The sequence below is a fragment of the Felis catus genome, chromosome F2, assembly GCF_018350175.1.
Source record: "Felis catus isolate Fca126 chromosome F2, F.catus_Fca126_mat1.0, whole genome shotgun sequence".
Classification (NCBI taxonomy): Eukaryota; Metazoa; Chordata; class Mammalia; order Carnivora; family Felidae; genus Felis; species Felis catus.
Genome location: NC_058385.1, coordinates 10,422,410 through 10,438,832, shown reverse-complemented (window position 1 = coordinate 10,438,832; position 16,423 = coordinate 10,422,410).

Genomic DNA, 16,423 nt, shown 5'->3' with positions numbered 1-16,423 from the left:
GCCCATCGCCCCGGCTCCGTGTCATGGAGGAAGACAGAAGACCGTCGGCAGAAACAAGGACACTGTCATGAATTTGACAGGCTATTACTTTCTAAGACCATGTGCGAGGCATTAGAGGAAGCCTGTGAGATTCGGTGTCAAAGGAACGGGACTCAAAAGCCAGAGGACATATCATCAGACTCAAGAAACTTGAGTCAATGACAGAACCAATGGGCTGACCAGGGCCACGCTGAATACGCTGGCAGGAGCACCCCACCTCTAAGCCACACGGGCCTTGAGCAAGTCAGTGCACCCCACAGAGCCTCTATTTCCCCATCCATAAGATCAGGTTGGAAGAATTCCAACATCTCAGGGGTTGATAGCGAGCACTGCACAGACGTAAGGTGCTGCGTGTGTGGATTGTGTTCGGAGCTGTGTCCCTCAGTGGCGGGGTATAGCCAACTCTGGAGCTTGCCGACCTCCAGTTTTACCGCCCCCCCCCCCCCCCCAGGAGAACACCACAGCCCTCTAGAACCTGACAGTCCTTGCGGCCAACGCCCCAGAGCCAAGACTCCTCAGGGAGGAGTGTGTTTCTCTGGTCTAAGAACAGATTTCCCTGTCCAGACTCCACAGAACGGTCACAATCTACACTTAGATGGAAATGCTTTTTTTTTTTCTTGTCATGAAATAGCTACAAACACTCAGGCAGTCAGACGCTGAGACCTTGCAGCAGAGTTTAAAGAGACGTATGTTTAATTGTTAATGTTTATTCATTTTTGAGAGACAGAGAGACAGAGAGACAGAGTGTGAGTGGGAAAGGAGCAGAGAGAGAGAAGGAGACGCAGAATCCGAAGCGGGCTCCAGGCTCTGAGCTGTCAGCACAGAGCCCGACGCGGGGCTCGAACTCACGAACCGCGAGATCGTGACCTGAGCCGAAGTCGGACGCTTAACCGACTGAGCCACCCAGGCGCCCCTAAAGAGATATATTTTTAAAAAGCTCATTTTAAAAGCGCCTCCCCTCTCCAGCCTACATCTGCCTCTGTGCATCTAGAAAGACTCGTAAAACCCTGAGCCTGTCAGCATAGCACATCAGCTTAGAAATACAGAGATCATGTAAACACAAGCAAAAAACATAGATACAGGATATAGGATGGGCATATGTACATACATACACACGACACAGAGGAATTCTAATCCCCAAACTCAGCAAATATGTTGACAGGAACCAGTCCCATGACAAAGAGGCACCATGCAGATGCCAGGGTGGGCATCTCTCCCTTCACCGTGGAGGCGCTCACTTTCCAGCCCTTGAGTGTTAGCTCCTGGACTGTCAGCTGAGTTCCCCTTTGGGAATTGCTCTCAGCCCAAGAAATCTGCCTTGCCCAAGTTCAGGGCCCCTCTCCAGGGGCCACACGCATCCAGTGGCTGGCAGATACGGTGGCCTCAAGCTGGGACGCCTCTGAAGGACCATCCCAGCCCCAGAGCTCCCCCACCCGTATTGTTGCCCATAGAGCTCCATTCCTGGGCCTGTTTCCTAGGAAACGGAACCTGAGATAATGCACTGTTCCTCTTTTTGGTTTCTTGGAGGCAAGAGGAAGACTTAATAAATGAAAAGAAGCTGTGCTAAAGGGGTTCCCTGAAACATTCGACACAGGTCTCAGGCATGAGCCGGTGAGAGAGGCACACTGTGGGCCACCTGCAGCCAAGTGAGCATCAGAGAAGACACAAGCACAACCCACAACCCGCCCACAAAATAAGGGCTTGTGTCTGAAGGGCGTAATCCTCCCAACAAGCTCTGAGTCTTTTAACTGTTCTTTTAATGAAGGCATTTATGACCATATTCTTAAAAAAAAAAAAAAATCGCCTATCAATCCAATTATTTCACATGGCATTAATCACATCTGGGAACAAACTATCCCCTTATCATCAACTCACTCCCTTGGGGAAACCTACCTGGCCTGCAGATCTCTCCAAGATGGAAAAGTCCCACTATGGAGGTCCGATAGGCAAATAGGAAGGTACCGTCGTATTTTGATAATGCAAAGATCAGAGGAACAACTCTGTATTCCTGAAATCTAATTCCCCATGTGACTCTCAGAACACTCTCCTCCTGGCTCATTTCTTTGGCTGAGTACTGTTGGGAAGGAAATCCCTCTCATAGTTGACCTTTCGTCTTTCTACACAGATCTGTGTAAAGAATCTGTCTGGAGGGCTTTTCCTCAGGCTTCTGATGGGACAAAAGTTTTACCGTGTGACAATAGGAATTCTCTAAAGCTGATCAGTCAGAAAGGTGGGCCCCTGGACAAGTCAAAAAGTGCCCTTCAAGACGCAGTTTTTTATTATCTGCAAAGCCCTGTGAGCTCAAGGGCAAAAAAGACACTATGGAATAATAGATCCTGAGTCTACTTTTGAAATTGCTATGTGCACATAAATCCTTCCTTTTAAATTATGAACCATAATACATTAGTAGTGAAATTGAAACTAGGTGAATGAAATTCAAGGAACCAGAAATTATTACGTACGATTTGCTACACAGGATTCTGGTCTATCTTGAATTCCTAAAGGGACTGTGAACAAGAGCTAAACAAGTGAGGCATTAGCATTGACCCCACGATGTTGGACATGGGCAGATGTCAAACCTTTCCTTACTCTCACAGGCCATGGAACTCAACCGTGAGCTGACGAACCACATGCATTCCAGAGGCGACGGTCTTACCCTCTTCCTAGCTCTTTAGGCTCAGGATTTCTAGCTACCCTCCAAGAGTAGTTTAGGAATGGGACTAATTTGCTCCTGTGGTATTTAATCTTTCACTTAATCCATGGCATAAATGCGAACTAACCTCTACAAGAAGCAAAATGGAGGCCGCTCACCTGCATGATCTAACATATCCCCCAGTACGGTGCTTTTATGTACCTAATGGAATTTATAATTTAGAGAAGTGTTCGGGAACAGCTCTTAGAAGTGATGAGCCAAAGAAATCTGAAATTCTAAGAGAGGGGAACTCACAGTGGCCACTCATAGCAAGCCTCTACTTTGTGTCTGGCCTTCTTGCTCTGTACACACAGCAGCAGGCTAAATCGCCAAGAGAAAGCCTAGAAGGTGCCAGACGGGATTTCTGTAGGGGCAGGTAGGTCACATGTAACCATTTATGACAAGATGCTGCCAAGGTGACGGGCATACTGTGCCTGGATAGAGGCAATCCCAGTACCGTTCTGGGCAGGAGCGGCTGCCTGAGGGAACCTTCTGCTCACGATCACTCATGGGCTTAACTGTGAGGTTCTTATCACCTAGAAGTGTTTGTCTGCACAGCACATGCCCTGCCTTATGTCCAACATCAAAGAAATACCCGGACTAATACAAAAGCAACCCAGAAGTGCTGTGTAGTATTTGACTCAGAGCCTGGCACTTTCAACCGATTGGATTAGCTTCTTTGATAAGGAGGACAAACACACAAAAAGATGGACTTTGGAATTGGAAAGAATTGCCTGGAATTTTTTTTTTTTTTTTTAATGGCAGTTTGAATCAGGCAGGAGTTTGAGAAAAGAAAATTAAGCCTATTTTCTTGTTCCTGTTTCCTACGGAGAGTTTCTCCCCAAATGAATCTACAGGTCCCCAGTATAGAATGAAGACTTGATACGTACATCTACTGAGCTCATCCTGGTTATACCCAAGTGGTCTACCAAAACTCAGGCAAAATAAAGCTGTAAACCATCGGCCCCTGTTAAACAAAATCTTCAACTTTTGCCCTTTGTGGCCCATGCACCTGGGCTATACTTTGACCATACTTTAACATTGACTAGGGTCCAAATGACTCTGCAACCCCTCAGAGCATGGGCTCTATTTCTGTGCTGAGCACACAGTATACGTCTGCTTTGTTAAATAATACCAATAACCAGAAAAATGCATTGCAAACAGGAAGAGACACAAAACACAACAAAAAACCTCCTTGGTTCCCATAAGATTAAAGTCATGCAGCCTTGCACACACTACAAACATAAGCTAAAAGTCTGCAATTTTCCGGAATGGCCTTCGTCATGATGATTTGTACCTCTCTATGTAAAACATATATATAACGCTGCCCCCAGCGTGCCCTCCCCGGAGCACTCTCCTCTTTGCGAAGGGTGTATGTCCTGGGCAGCTGGCCTAACTTGGGCTGGAATAAAACTCTTTATTCTTTCTCTTTAAAAATGTCAAGTGTGTTCATTTTGCATGGACAACCCATCCAGAGGCTTCACCTCCCTTCGTATTCTGCTTTCACTCCCTTGCTGTACTGAGCACCAGGCAATTGAATTGAAGGCCCAGTAACGGCCTTCACTGGGCTTACAGTCCAAGGGGGACACACAAACGTAAGAGTGCGGTCTTCTCCAGTTTTCCTGAAATCTTGAGGACTCGGAAGGAATCTCTTGGCCAAGAGATGCACAGCAAATCCCTAGTGACAGAGGAGAGAGAAGAACTCCTAACTCCCGCTTTCTGTTTTCTTTTGCTATTGGAACCCAAATGACCTTTGTCTCACCCTCTAACCCCAGTCCCGGTCCCTCCCACCTATAAACTGTGTGCCTCATTTCAAAGATCTACCTGGAAACTCCTTGCTTAACTCAACATAATAAAAATATTTGCTACATTCATGTATTTTTGTGCCAAAGAATCAGGTAGCCGTGTCTGCATGGGATAGTATCCGGGAAGATGAATGGAGGCGAAATGATCCTAGAGAACCCTAAAGAAATCACCATCAAAAAAGTCTGTTAGCGCCACCAAAGCAGATGAGGGTTTATTTGCCTGCCTTCTCTAGGGTTTCTGTTATGCAAATATAATTCAGTTGATATGGGTACTTCTGGGTGTTTTGGCCTGAGTTTCAAATCGTTCTGCCTTCCTACTCTCCCTTCCCTAAAACCCCTGCTACGGAGAATATAGTGGTAGTTTTGTAGGGATACAAAAATCTTCCATTAGAACATCTGCCCCTCGTAGAGGGGTTTTGGTTTGGTTTTGTTTTGCTTTGTTTTTTTAATCCCAGACGCAATTACAAGTATGACTGAGTCTGGAGAATTGAGTTATTTCTACATTAAAATGAAGGCCGACTTCTGAGCATGGATCAATTCAAAGACAAAGTCATTCACAAGTGGCCTGTCGTGGGCTGTCAGACAATGAATCTGTCAACCCTTCCCTCCTTCAACAACAACAAAATTATTCACTACGTTTCCTAACAGTAACACGGGGGTAAAATAAGGACCAGATGTTCATTCCTTAAAATCTCCAAATTCCGTGTATGTGACTTTCCTTTCCTTTGAGGACTATTGAAAGATTATACCCTAGTGACTCCATGGATTTTTTTCGAGTTGTGTAAAAATTTTGGCAAGCGTTTCTGGTAGAGTTGAGCCCACTCCCTACTTGAGTTTTGACCCTTCCTCTTTCGCCATTTGAGATTTACTGGAGGGGAACCTGGTTGGCTCAGTCAGTTAAGCGTCTGCCTCTTGATTTCGGCTCAGGTCATGATCCCAGGGTCGTTGGTTCGAGCCCCACATCAGGCTCCACGTTGAGCATGGAGTCTGCTTGGAATTCTCTCTCTCTCTTTGCCTCTCTGCCCCTCCCCTGCTCACACACTCTCTGTCTCTCTCAAAATAAATAAATGAACATTTAGGGGAAAAAAGGTCTACTGTATACATACAATGAAGAAGAGACTATCTAAGTGCCAGGAAGATGCAATAAGGTAGAAAAAGACCATTCTTTCCCTCCCAGGGTGCCCTGTTCATTTTTGTTTTCCTCTCTCAGTGCTTGTCTGCTTTCTCAGACTCTTTCTATCTCTCTATCTTTGTCTCTCTCTTCACTGGTGGATTTCCCAGTCAATACATCCAATGATAATATTTCCATTAATACACAATGCTGAACCCATTATGTCCAGCCTTCTTCCTAAACCTACTGGTTTTCCCAGAGCCCTCCACTCAATTAATGATGCCACCATCATCCTCCCTCCCTTCTCATTGATCCCAAACCAAAACCTGGAAGTCATTCACATTTCCCTTTATCTCTTTCATCTCCTAGAATGAAGCAGTCATTAAAACCAGCTGTAGCCTTGTAAAGACTTAGACTTTCTTGATCTATCTTTTCTCTCCATTCCCATGGTCATTGCCTCGGTTCTAGTTGTCCTCCTTTCCCATTTAGACCCTTGCAAAGGATCTTCATGCTAGCTAACCCTTTGTTCTGATCCGTCCTTTTGTATCACTGAAGAGATTTTTCTAACATAGGAAACTAACCATTGAAACTCCTGTTTAAAGATCGTTCAATGGCACCTTATTCCCACAGATGAAGCTCACACCGTGCCATGTAGCACACATGCATGATCCTTGCGATTTACGTTCTGCTGGCTTTTTCAGTGGCATGCATCTCGTGTCCTTGAGCCATACTTAACTTGGTGCCATCCCCAAGCACCAAAATCTCATGTCGCCTCTACTCTGCCCATGTTCTTCATCGATCTGTAATACCTGTACCTCTCTTTTCCACATGGGATGTCCTCATCAAGACTTAGCTCAATATCACCTTCTCCAAGAAACTTTTCACAATTCCTGCTCTCCTGCCCTCTTCGCTCTTCTACCACAGCACATGATGTTAATGTGCTATTTACCTCATTGCATTTGAATTACTTTCCCATGTCTCTCACATACCATAGTGTAAGTTGTGTGAAGGTGAGTTATTTTGTGTATGTTCTTTGTATCCCTAGCCATGCCCCACAAATAATATGCTCTGATGAATCAATGGCTAAGTAAATGCTGATTTCCAACTTCGTCTCGGTTCTACAACATTCAACACAGTCACCTGTCGGTCCTTCTAGAATTTTCTATGCATCTGTTTTGCCAAGTACTATTCTCTTCTTATCTTCCCCTACTTCTCTGGACTATGCTTTATCCAGATCCTCTGGTGATGCCTATTATTGCTCTTATTCCTGTAATATTTGATATTTTAGTGACTCCTTCTTCCATTCTTTCCTTTTCTCCCCTATATCCTTTCCCTGGGTGGTAGATTGAGGCCTTGGCCTGTACACATAGCCTCAGATGTAACCAGCATTACCATCAGCTTGAGGGAACTATCACTGAAATGCTATTTTTCTGATATTTCCCTCTGTTCTCAAAGGTGTTTCTCCAGCCATGTTTTTAGTCTTTCATGACCCCGTGAATATATTTTCATACCTATTCTAGATTGAATCAAATGATTATCTTTTTGTCATATATGAGGAACAAATAAAAGAAAGGCTCAAAGAAATTTCAAGACCATACTATCCATGAAAATAAATAAAGTCTGTGAACATCATAACCAAAACTATCAGTGTAGACTCAAGAGAATTCAGATAGACGCTGAACACAGGTCACCTCTATTTCTTGTTTTTATTTAGGGGCTATTCGTGGTGGTTTGTGGGCATTGTGCAACTCTTAGAATGGTAGCTCATTCTACAATGTAAATCCCACTGCTGTGGCCTCACCTGGTAAGGTGTGATAGATTTTATTCAAGTCTTGAGTCCGTATGTGAGAAAACTGTTTAATTCTGGTGGAAGGAAAGTCGGCATTATGCTCCCAGTACGATGTCTTACTGGGGAGGCAGAAGCAGGTGGGAATTCTTCTCCTGGAAGGACAGGCTTGACTCTCTCAGTGGTTGATTTTTTTTTTTTTAATAGCTGATCTCTCACCAGCTACCGTATTTGTTTTCTTGGGACTAGAGCAGGCAAGAATCACATTCATTCATTACTCAATTCACAGCCTTATTGTTGGCAGTTTATTTAGCTTTGGCATTATGTTCAGGTCTTGGCCTCATAAGGGAAAAGTTTAGGATCTGAAAAGACAGGGATTATCTCACAATTCAGTTATTTCCCCTGATGGAGAGAACACAATTTACCAAAAGTATTTTGTTGTGTGTGTATGTGTATGCATGTTTGAAATCAACTGCTTGCCCTCAACTCCACAGCTTGAGGATTAAAGACAATCACTGACCCTTTCTTGGACTCACCATAAATTGTGCCTGGCCCTGGCCATCTAGCTCTCAGCAGGACTGATTTAGTGCAGTGATGAGGTCCCTGCATGCTCCCTTGAAATGACCGATCTTCTCTTCCTAGATGCTCAGTGTCCTCCACTTTGCCCCAGAGCATTATACTTGAATTCTGATATCATAATTCATGCTCTACAGAGCTATGAAAAAAAAATAATTCCCTATAAGAACTCCCTACCACTCACATCCTAACACTATTTCTCTTAAGCTGTCCAATCAGAGATATAGCAGGCATTGTTGGCCACCTACATAACATTCATCCTCCCGAGCCTCGTCCTTTCCATCAGAACCCCAGTCTGGGAGAAATCCACTGCTCCTTCACATGGCCACGCAACTCCCCTCCCACTACTGCTGACTGGGTTAGAAACATGTGATATAATCCCAGTCCAGGAAAATTCGCTGGGGGCAGTAGTGGTTTCTCAGAAAGATTCCTTTACTGATAAAAAGACACACACACACACACACACACACACACACACACACACACATATTTCTCTGGGTGTTTCATGTGACATGAAATTTATTTTGCTATGTATTGAGACAACAGACATCAACAGATGTGAATTTCATGATCCTTTGACAATAGTAATTTGAAGAGGCAGGACTTTGTGTGAAATACATACGTTTATTTAATATTTTCATTAATGTTTTGTTTAATTAGGACTAGCCATGATGAGGTTTAGAAGTTAATATAGATGGAAGATTCAATTTAAATATAGAGAATAATAATGGATCTAATTGTTTACTCTGAAATAGGGGAAGTAGCCCCAAAAAGGAGCATGAAAAATCCTTCAATCTTTATATCCTAATAGTTTATGATGTTGGCTTCAGGGAGGAACAAGGCCCAGTTTTTTAACATCAGAACAGACCCACTTCTCGAGCTCTACCATGTGGGTAGAAATCACCCAACAGGACAGACAGAGCATTGGCATGGAATGGAAAAGGCCAAGACTCGAAACCAGCACTGTGGTGGGCCACTAGGACCGTGGAGCTCTCTTTCTCTCCCCTTGAGCAAAGAGTTGAACTCATTGGTCTAGAAATCCTTTCAGTTGAATCCTTCAACATTATGGTGTTGACTAGTGGCCCGTACCACAGGGGGAAGTCTCTGGGCCCAAGACATTCAGAAGTACAGGAAGCGTGGGGAAGGGACCCTCAATTGTTGGGACAACTCCAAGTCATCTCTTTCTTTTTCTTCTAAAGGTGTGAAACACTTAATGAAATGTGCTCCTTTTTATGCCCTGATCTCCTCTCCACTTCTGTCCTCTTTCCATGCCCTGATGCTTCTGAGCTAGCTCTATTCACTCTGCTTCCCAAAAAAGTAAGCAAACAGGGAGGAAGATTAGACCTGTGACCCAGCTCAGGACAGGCAATAGCCTGGGTCTTCCTTGTGTCCACATCATCCTCAAAACCACTAACTCTGTCCCACAGCAGGGTGCTGTATTCCTACAGAGATGAACCCTAAAGGCACCAGCTTCCTTCCTCTTTTGTTCAGTCACAGTTTTCCTTAAAGAAAATGTACCCTTCTTGTGGTGGTTCATTTCAAGTGTCAACTTGGCTAGGCCATGATACCCATTGTTTGGTCAAACACCAGTCTGGACATTTCTGTGAGGGGATGTGTTAGATGTGATTGACGTTTAAATCAGTAGACATGGAGTGAAGTAGATTACCTTTCATAATGTGGATTGACCTCATCCAATCAGTTTAAGGCTTTGAGAGAAAAAGACTGAGGCCCTCTGAGGAAGAAGACATTCTGCCCCTGGACTGACCTCAGACTCGACCTGCAACATTAACTTTTCCCTGGGTCTCCAGCCTTCTGACCTGCCCTGTGGATTCTGAAGTTGTCAGTATCCAACATCACATGAGCCAATTCCCTAAAATAATTCTCTTAGATAGATGATAGATAGATATTCATTTGTAAATTATATATAAATATATATTTATATTTAAATTTATGATATATATATATATATATATATATCCACACAGACACCACACACATACTATTGGTTCTGTTTCTTTGGAGAACTATGAGTAATAATATCCCTAAAAACACAAATCCAAGTCCTCCTGAAGCCTAAGGAGAGAATCCATAACACCAATATATTTTTGGCTCATTGGTCTCTCACCTGGCTTTCACGCTCCACCAAGGCCATCGAACACTTTGTGAGTGATCATCCAGAGGAATTTTAAGATCTTCCTGGAGTCACCACAAGAATACAACAAGACTGAAGTAGGAAGTTTGATTTTACATCTAAATTAATTTTTCATTAATTGAGGAAGAGTAGTTGATTTACCAAAGCCCCTTCCCCTTTCTGGATTGTTCTTTTGGTGGTATTATCTAAAATTCACATTGTGTTTGGCAATTCTGTTAGAAGAAACAATTTCTCTTTGTTTTCTGTAAAACCTCCCTAGTTGGTCTTAGTACTTTGCTTAGTGTCTGGTGTTCCCTTTATTTTTAGATTTGGTATAATGTCTGGTGCATAATAGGTTTTCAATATATATATTAAGACTGGAGAAACTTTACGATAGATATATAATCTTCTTCCAGCTGAAACATTTAGGGTTTTATAAGAGAAAGGTGCCTGGGATTTTTTTGTCTTCCATTTTGAAATCTATTTTAACACTCAAGCAAATTATTCAAAGGGGGAAAAGTCATCTGTATTTGCTTGATCGTAATATATTGTTTTAATTCTTCCATGATGTCTGGGGACTTTTAGAAACTGAGACACCAACTGAAAGTCAATATTAGGAGTTGATTTCATTTCATACTCATGCTTAATAGGGCTTTGGGTATTTCCAGTGCTGCGATCTCAGACTCCCTCACCAAATCATGGGCTAGATAATATGGCAGGGACATTTAGCCTTCACCGAGGGATATTTAGATAGGTGTCTCCAGCTCCCATTGGGACCACCCTTCTGCCTGTTATTGAAGGCTTTGGTCTCTTCCTTCTGAGGCACAGCATTAATTCTGGAACTCTGGCCCTGCTTCAGCTCCTCCAAAAAGCTACATTTGGATATTTTAGTAGAAAACTACTTCTGTATCACCTCATTTCCTCAGAGGTTGATTGAAAGTTGCCTTTCATACTTTGTATTTCTGTTGTACATTTTCAGAATGCCTGACCCAGTTGCAAAGCCATACTCTGTACTAAAGCACAAGAAAAAGGTGATAAAAGACCGGCCTTGGTCACCCACCCAGGATGAAGCCTCTGGCAACAGCCCCTGGAACTTTCGAGATTATGGGTAGTTTATTTTGAAAGTCTGATGTTTAAGACCCTTAAACATCCCCACTTTGCTTAAAAATTTCTGAGTTGCATGGGTATATCTTCCCTATAATTACCTAAGTCTCCTTGGACTTTTAACCTTTCCTACCTTCACGTGGCTATCCCAACCACATCCGAAGACTCACTTTGTGAAGACATGTATGCTTTCGTTGGATATAAAGCAATGTTTCTCAAGTTTTGTATACTGGCATTCTGTGTCTAATTAAAAGCCCCCATTGGGGTGCCTGGGTGGCTCAGCTGGTTAAGCATTGGCTTCGGCTCAGGTCATGATCTCACGGTTGGTGGGTTCAAGCCCCACATCGGGCTCTGTGCTGACAGTTCAGAGCCTGGAGTCTGCTTCAGATTCTGTCTCTCTCTCTCTCTCTCTGCCCCTACCCCTCTCATGCTCTGTCTCTCTCTCTCTCTCTCTCTCAAAAATAAAATATTTTTAAAATTAAAAAAAAAACAGCCCCTATTAACCAGATCCATCCCTGTCAGGATGTTGAAGACCACATCTTTATCCCAAGGCAGTGGAAGACACGGAAGGAAGGAAACAAAGCCCCCGCTCCAGTAGAGCTTACTTCTGGTGGAAGAAGACAGATAATAAACAGTCAAATCAATATATCATATGGTGGGGACAGGGCCGAGCAGAATAACAGTTGGGCAAGGCCAGCTTCATAGGCTTACAAACCTGTGCAAGCTATACAAGGGCCCACGCTCAGAAGTGCCTCACACTTGTGATTATAATGCCCTGTGATCACTGCCTCCAAATTCTGAATCTTATTTTTACTTTGGGTTTAACAAGTGAAGTCTGATGTGACAATGAAGCATACAGAGGGGGTTGAAGCTCCAGCCGGATCCCGCCTCCTGCGCTTCCTCAAGACAAGTTCTCAGCTGCCTCTCCTCACCTTTGACACCCCAGGTCCCACCTGCCCTTCCCATCTCTTTCCCCACGCCATGACCACTGCCACCCTGCGGCCCCAGTGGAGACCCGGACACAGACATGGAAAGGGTCGGGCTTGGCTGCGTCTCAGGGCAGGGGGTAGCAACGGTTGTCTCCATCACTGGATTTGCAGTGCTATGGTCATTGGGTGGGTGATTCACTGGGGCGAGCCTCTGTCCTACCCCTGATCCAGGTACCTAGTGTGTGACAGTGCTGAACTTGTCACTCCCACTGCAGTGCCTGCAGTGCAGATCCCCTCACCCACTGGCTGCCGGACTGCCATGCTGTGCCCAGACGGGGATAGGAAAGTCAGGCCGGACATGTCCCCTTCCAACGGGTCGAAGACACTGTGGACAGGCAGCCCCACCTGCTTCTGAGGGTGTGCTCTCATTCTGTAAGTGTCCCCATGACTTAGCAGCATGACATTAAATAGCAAACACCACGACAGGTTGACAGAGAGGTCAGGGAGGAAAGGGAAAAGCTACCTATTTTGGTACCTTTAGCATTCCCATTGTCCCCCCGCCCCCGGGTTTTTGAACCAGGGATCCCACATTTCATTGTGCGCTAGGCTCCACAGCGTATGTAATTGGTCCCTGGGTGAGGAGAAAGAAAGTGATGGATGAAGGAGCTCTGGTTGATTTAGTGTCGCCTGTGAGGGCTTCTCTGATAAGGTGACATTGGATCAGAGTTCAAAGAAGGGAGACTGAACCATGCAGGTACCTGGAGTAAAAGGGTTCCAGGAAGTAAATGGAGCAAATGCAAAAGTCCTATGGCAGGAACTTGCTAGGCTTACATCAGGAGCTACTCAGGAAACCACTGTGACTTGGCCCAAGTGGATGTGGGTGGAGTGGTAAATGAGGTCATGGTGGGAGTGGGAGCCAGTTGTATAGGAAATGACAGAGATTGTAAGGACTTTGGATTTTACTCTGAGTAAAATGTGAAGCCACTGGGGATGTTTTAATATTTAAGCCAAGAAACAACTTGATATGATTTCTACTTTAGGAGAATTACCTACGAGTTCATACAGACCATTTATAGAAAATATCTCCTTCCCTCTCTCCAACATCATTCTCCAACCCTCTACCCTGACTTCTCCTACTTCACTATACTTATCATCACCTGATATATTGGATGTATATTTTTATTTGCTTATCTCCCCAGATTAGCCTATACACTCCGTGGCAACAGACCCTTGTTTACTGTGTCCCTGGAGACTCGATCAATGCCTGACACGTAGTGGGCTCTCAATGATTATGTCCTGGGTGAAGGAATGAATGGATCTCTTAAGACAGAGTATAGAGCATCTTGAGAGACTAGATAACCCAAAGCTCTCTTTCTTCTCAATTGACTCGACAGGTCATCAGCCAGAATGAACAAGCCAACCCAATATATTCCACTCATGAAAATGTATCATTGTCAGCTGGTTCTTCCAAATACTGACCGAAATCTGACCGCCTTAAACTCCATCCATAGTCCCCACTCTGTCTCTTTACTGTTCTGAACATCGGTTTCCTTTTTAGAAGATGTTTTCCTTAGATACACATGCAATGTTTTTGTTTATTAGAGAACATTGGGAAAGAATGGGGGTGGGGGAAATAAAGTATAATGGCCAAGATTGTAGGCTCTAACATCTCACAGAGCTGGGTTCAAACTTTAGCTTTTTCCCTGCTAGCTGTGTGAACTTGGAAAAGCCACTCACCCTGGCCGGCCCTCAGTTTCTCCATCAATAATAAGGGGACAAGACGATTGTCTCACCAGATTTTTTTAAGGATTAAGACAAGTGACATTTATGAGGTGTTTGACACAGTGCCTGGTGGCACTGTAAGCAATCTGCACTGTTGGGAATGCAAGCTGGTACAGCCTTTCTGGAAAACAGTATGGAGCTTCCTCAAAAAGTTGAAAATAGAACTACCCTATGATCCAGCATTAGCACTGCTAGGAATTTATCCAAGGGATCCAGGAGTGCTGATGCATAGGGACACTTGTACCCCAATGTTTATAGCAGCACTTTCAACAATAGCCAAATTATGGAAAGAGCCCAAATGTGCATCAACTGGTAAATGGATAAAGAAGATGTGGTTTATATATACAATGGAATACTACTTGGCAATGAGAAAGAATGAAATCTTGCCATTTGCAACACTGTGGATGGAACTGGAGGGTGTAATGCTAAATGAAATAAGTCAGTCAGAGAAAGACAGGTACCATGTGTTTTCACTCATACGTGGATCTTGAGAAGCTTACCGGAAGACCATGGGGGAAGGGAAGGTTAAAAAAGTAGTTTCAAACAGAGAAGGAGGCAAACCATAAGAAACTCTTAAATACAGAGAACCAACTGAGGGTTGATGGGGGTGCTGGGGGAGGAAATGGGTGATGGCCATTGAGGAGGGCACTTGTTGGGATGAGTACAGATGTTGTATGTAAGCGATGAATCATGGGAATCTACTCCCAAAGCCAAGAGCACACTGTATACACTGTGCCTTAGCTAACTTGACAATACATTATATTTAAAAGAAAAACAAAAACAAAAACAAACCCCACAAAAATAAATAAATAAATAAATAAATAAATAAAACTATTTTAACTTCTTTTTGGTTAAAATGAGCTTTCTGTAGAATGATGTCAGTGAGAAAAATGAATCTCTGTCTAGAATTTTTAAAAGTTATAAAAAGTGAGGTTTGTTGGGTCATCTCCGTATATGAAAAGGAAAATAAAATATCTTTTCTACAAGTAAAAAAAATAATAAATAAATAAACAAAAAGAAAGAAGAAAATGAAATTATAATATAATCACACCAGCTAAACACAACCATTTTATGACAACATTCCTTATAGTTGAAGACAATTCTTATTTTCCCCCCAAGTCTTCATATCTCTGAATTAGCTCTCCAGGCACTGAGCCAATGTCACACAGAACAGTAACAGTTGAGTTCAAATAAGTACTGAGCCATTCTTCTCATCCTCTTGGATCTTATCAGTGGCACTTCTCCTTAAATAGGTTTCCCAGAACTGGACACAGCATGGTGTGATTAGCACCAGGTATCCTGGGACCATCACTTTGACCTGAACACTAGACTTTGAGGAGAACAGCCTAGGTTGCAGTGACTTATTTTCCCAGGATTATTTCCAAACTTTCATCCTTTCCTACATAATTTCTTTATCTTTATTAAAGTACAGTACAGTTACTCTGCTGGATGACATTTCATTGGTTGAGTCCATAAAGCTAGCCCCGTGAGACCATTTTGAATCTCAATTTTATCATCTAATACATAAGCTGCCTATTCAACAGGCATATAATCCCTGTTTATAACTATGCTCTTGATTCTTTTTTTTTTTTAAACTTTTTTTTTCCAACATTTATTTATTTTTGGGACAGAGAGAGAGCATGAACGGGCGAGGGGCAGAGAGAGAGGGAGACACAGATTCAGAAACAGGCTCCAGGCTCTGAGCCATCTGCCCAGAGCCCGACGCGGGGCTCGAACTCACGGACCACGAGATCGTGACCTGGCTGAAGTCGGACGCTTAACCGACTGAGCCACCCAGGCGCCCCACTATGCTCTTGATTCTAATGTTAACCTCCAAACCTAGGGCATGCCTCCAGTGGCCTCTCTTGAGTTTGACAATTATTCACTAATCCATATATTTTGATTTCAAAAAAAAAAAATGCATCTACCTAAATTTATCATTTTCTAGGGTATAGCTAGGATATCTTGTTAAAATCAATTTCACCATTGCTGTGGACTGAATTATGCCCCCCCAGATTCGTGTGTTGAAGCCCTAATGCACAATGTGATTGTGTTTGGGAATATGGCTTTTAGGGGTCATTAAGATTAAATGAGGTTATAAGGGTGGTTTCCTCAGTAGTATTGGTGGCCTTACAAGAAAAGAAAGAGAAAGATCTCTCGCTCTCTCTCCACATGCATACACCAAGGAGAGGCCGTGTGAGGATACAGTGAGAAGGCATCTGCAAGGCAGGAGGAGTTCTCACCAGGAAATCTCACCAGGAACTGAATTGGCTTGCACCTTGGTCTTGTACGTCTAGCCTCCAGAACTGTGAGAAAATAAATTTCTGTTGTTTAAGCCACCCTGTCTATGATATTTTGTCATGGCAGCCCTAGCCAGCGAAGAAAGCCATCTCTGTAACATTCTTCATAGCTGACGGAGTAATAATCCTATTGAAAAGGGGAATAAATTATGTTCAGCAAGATTTTCT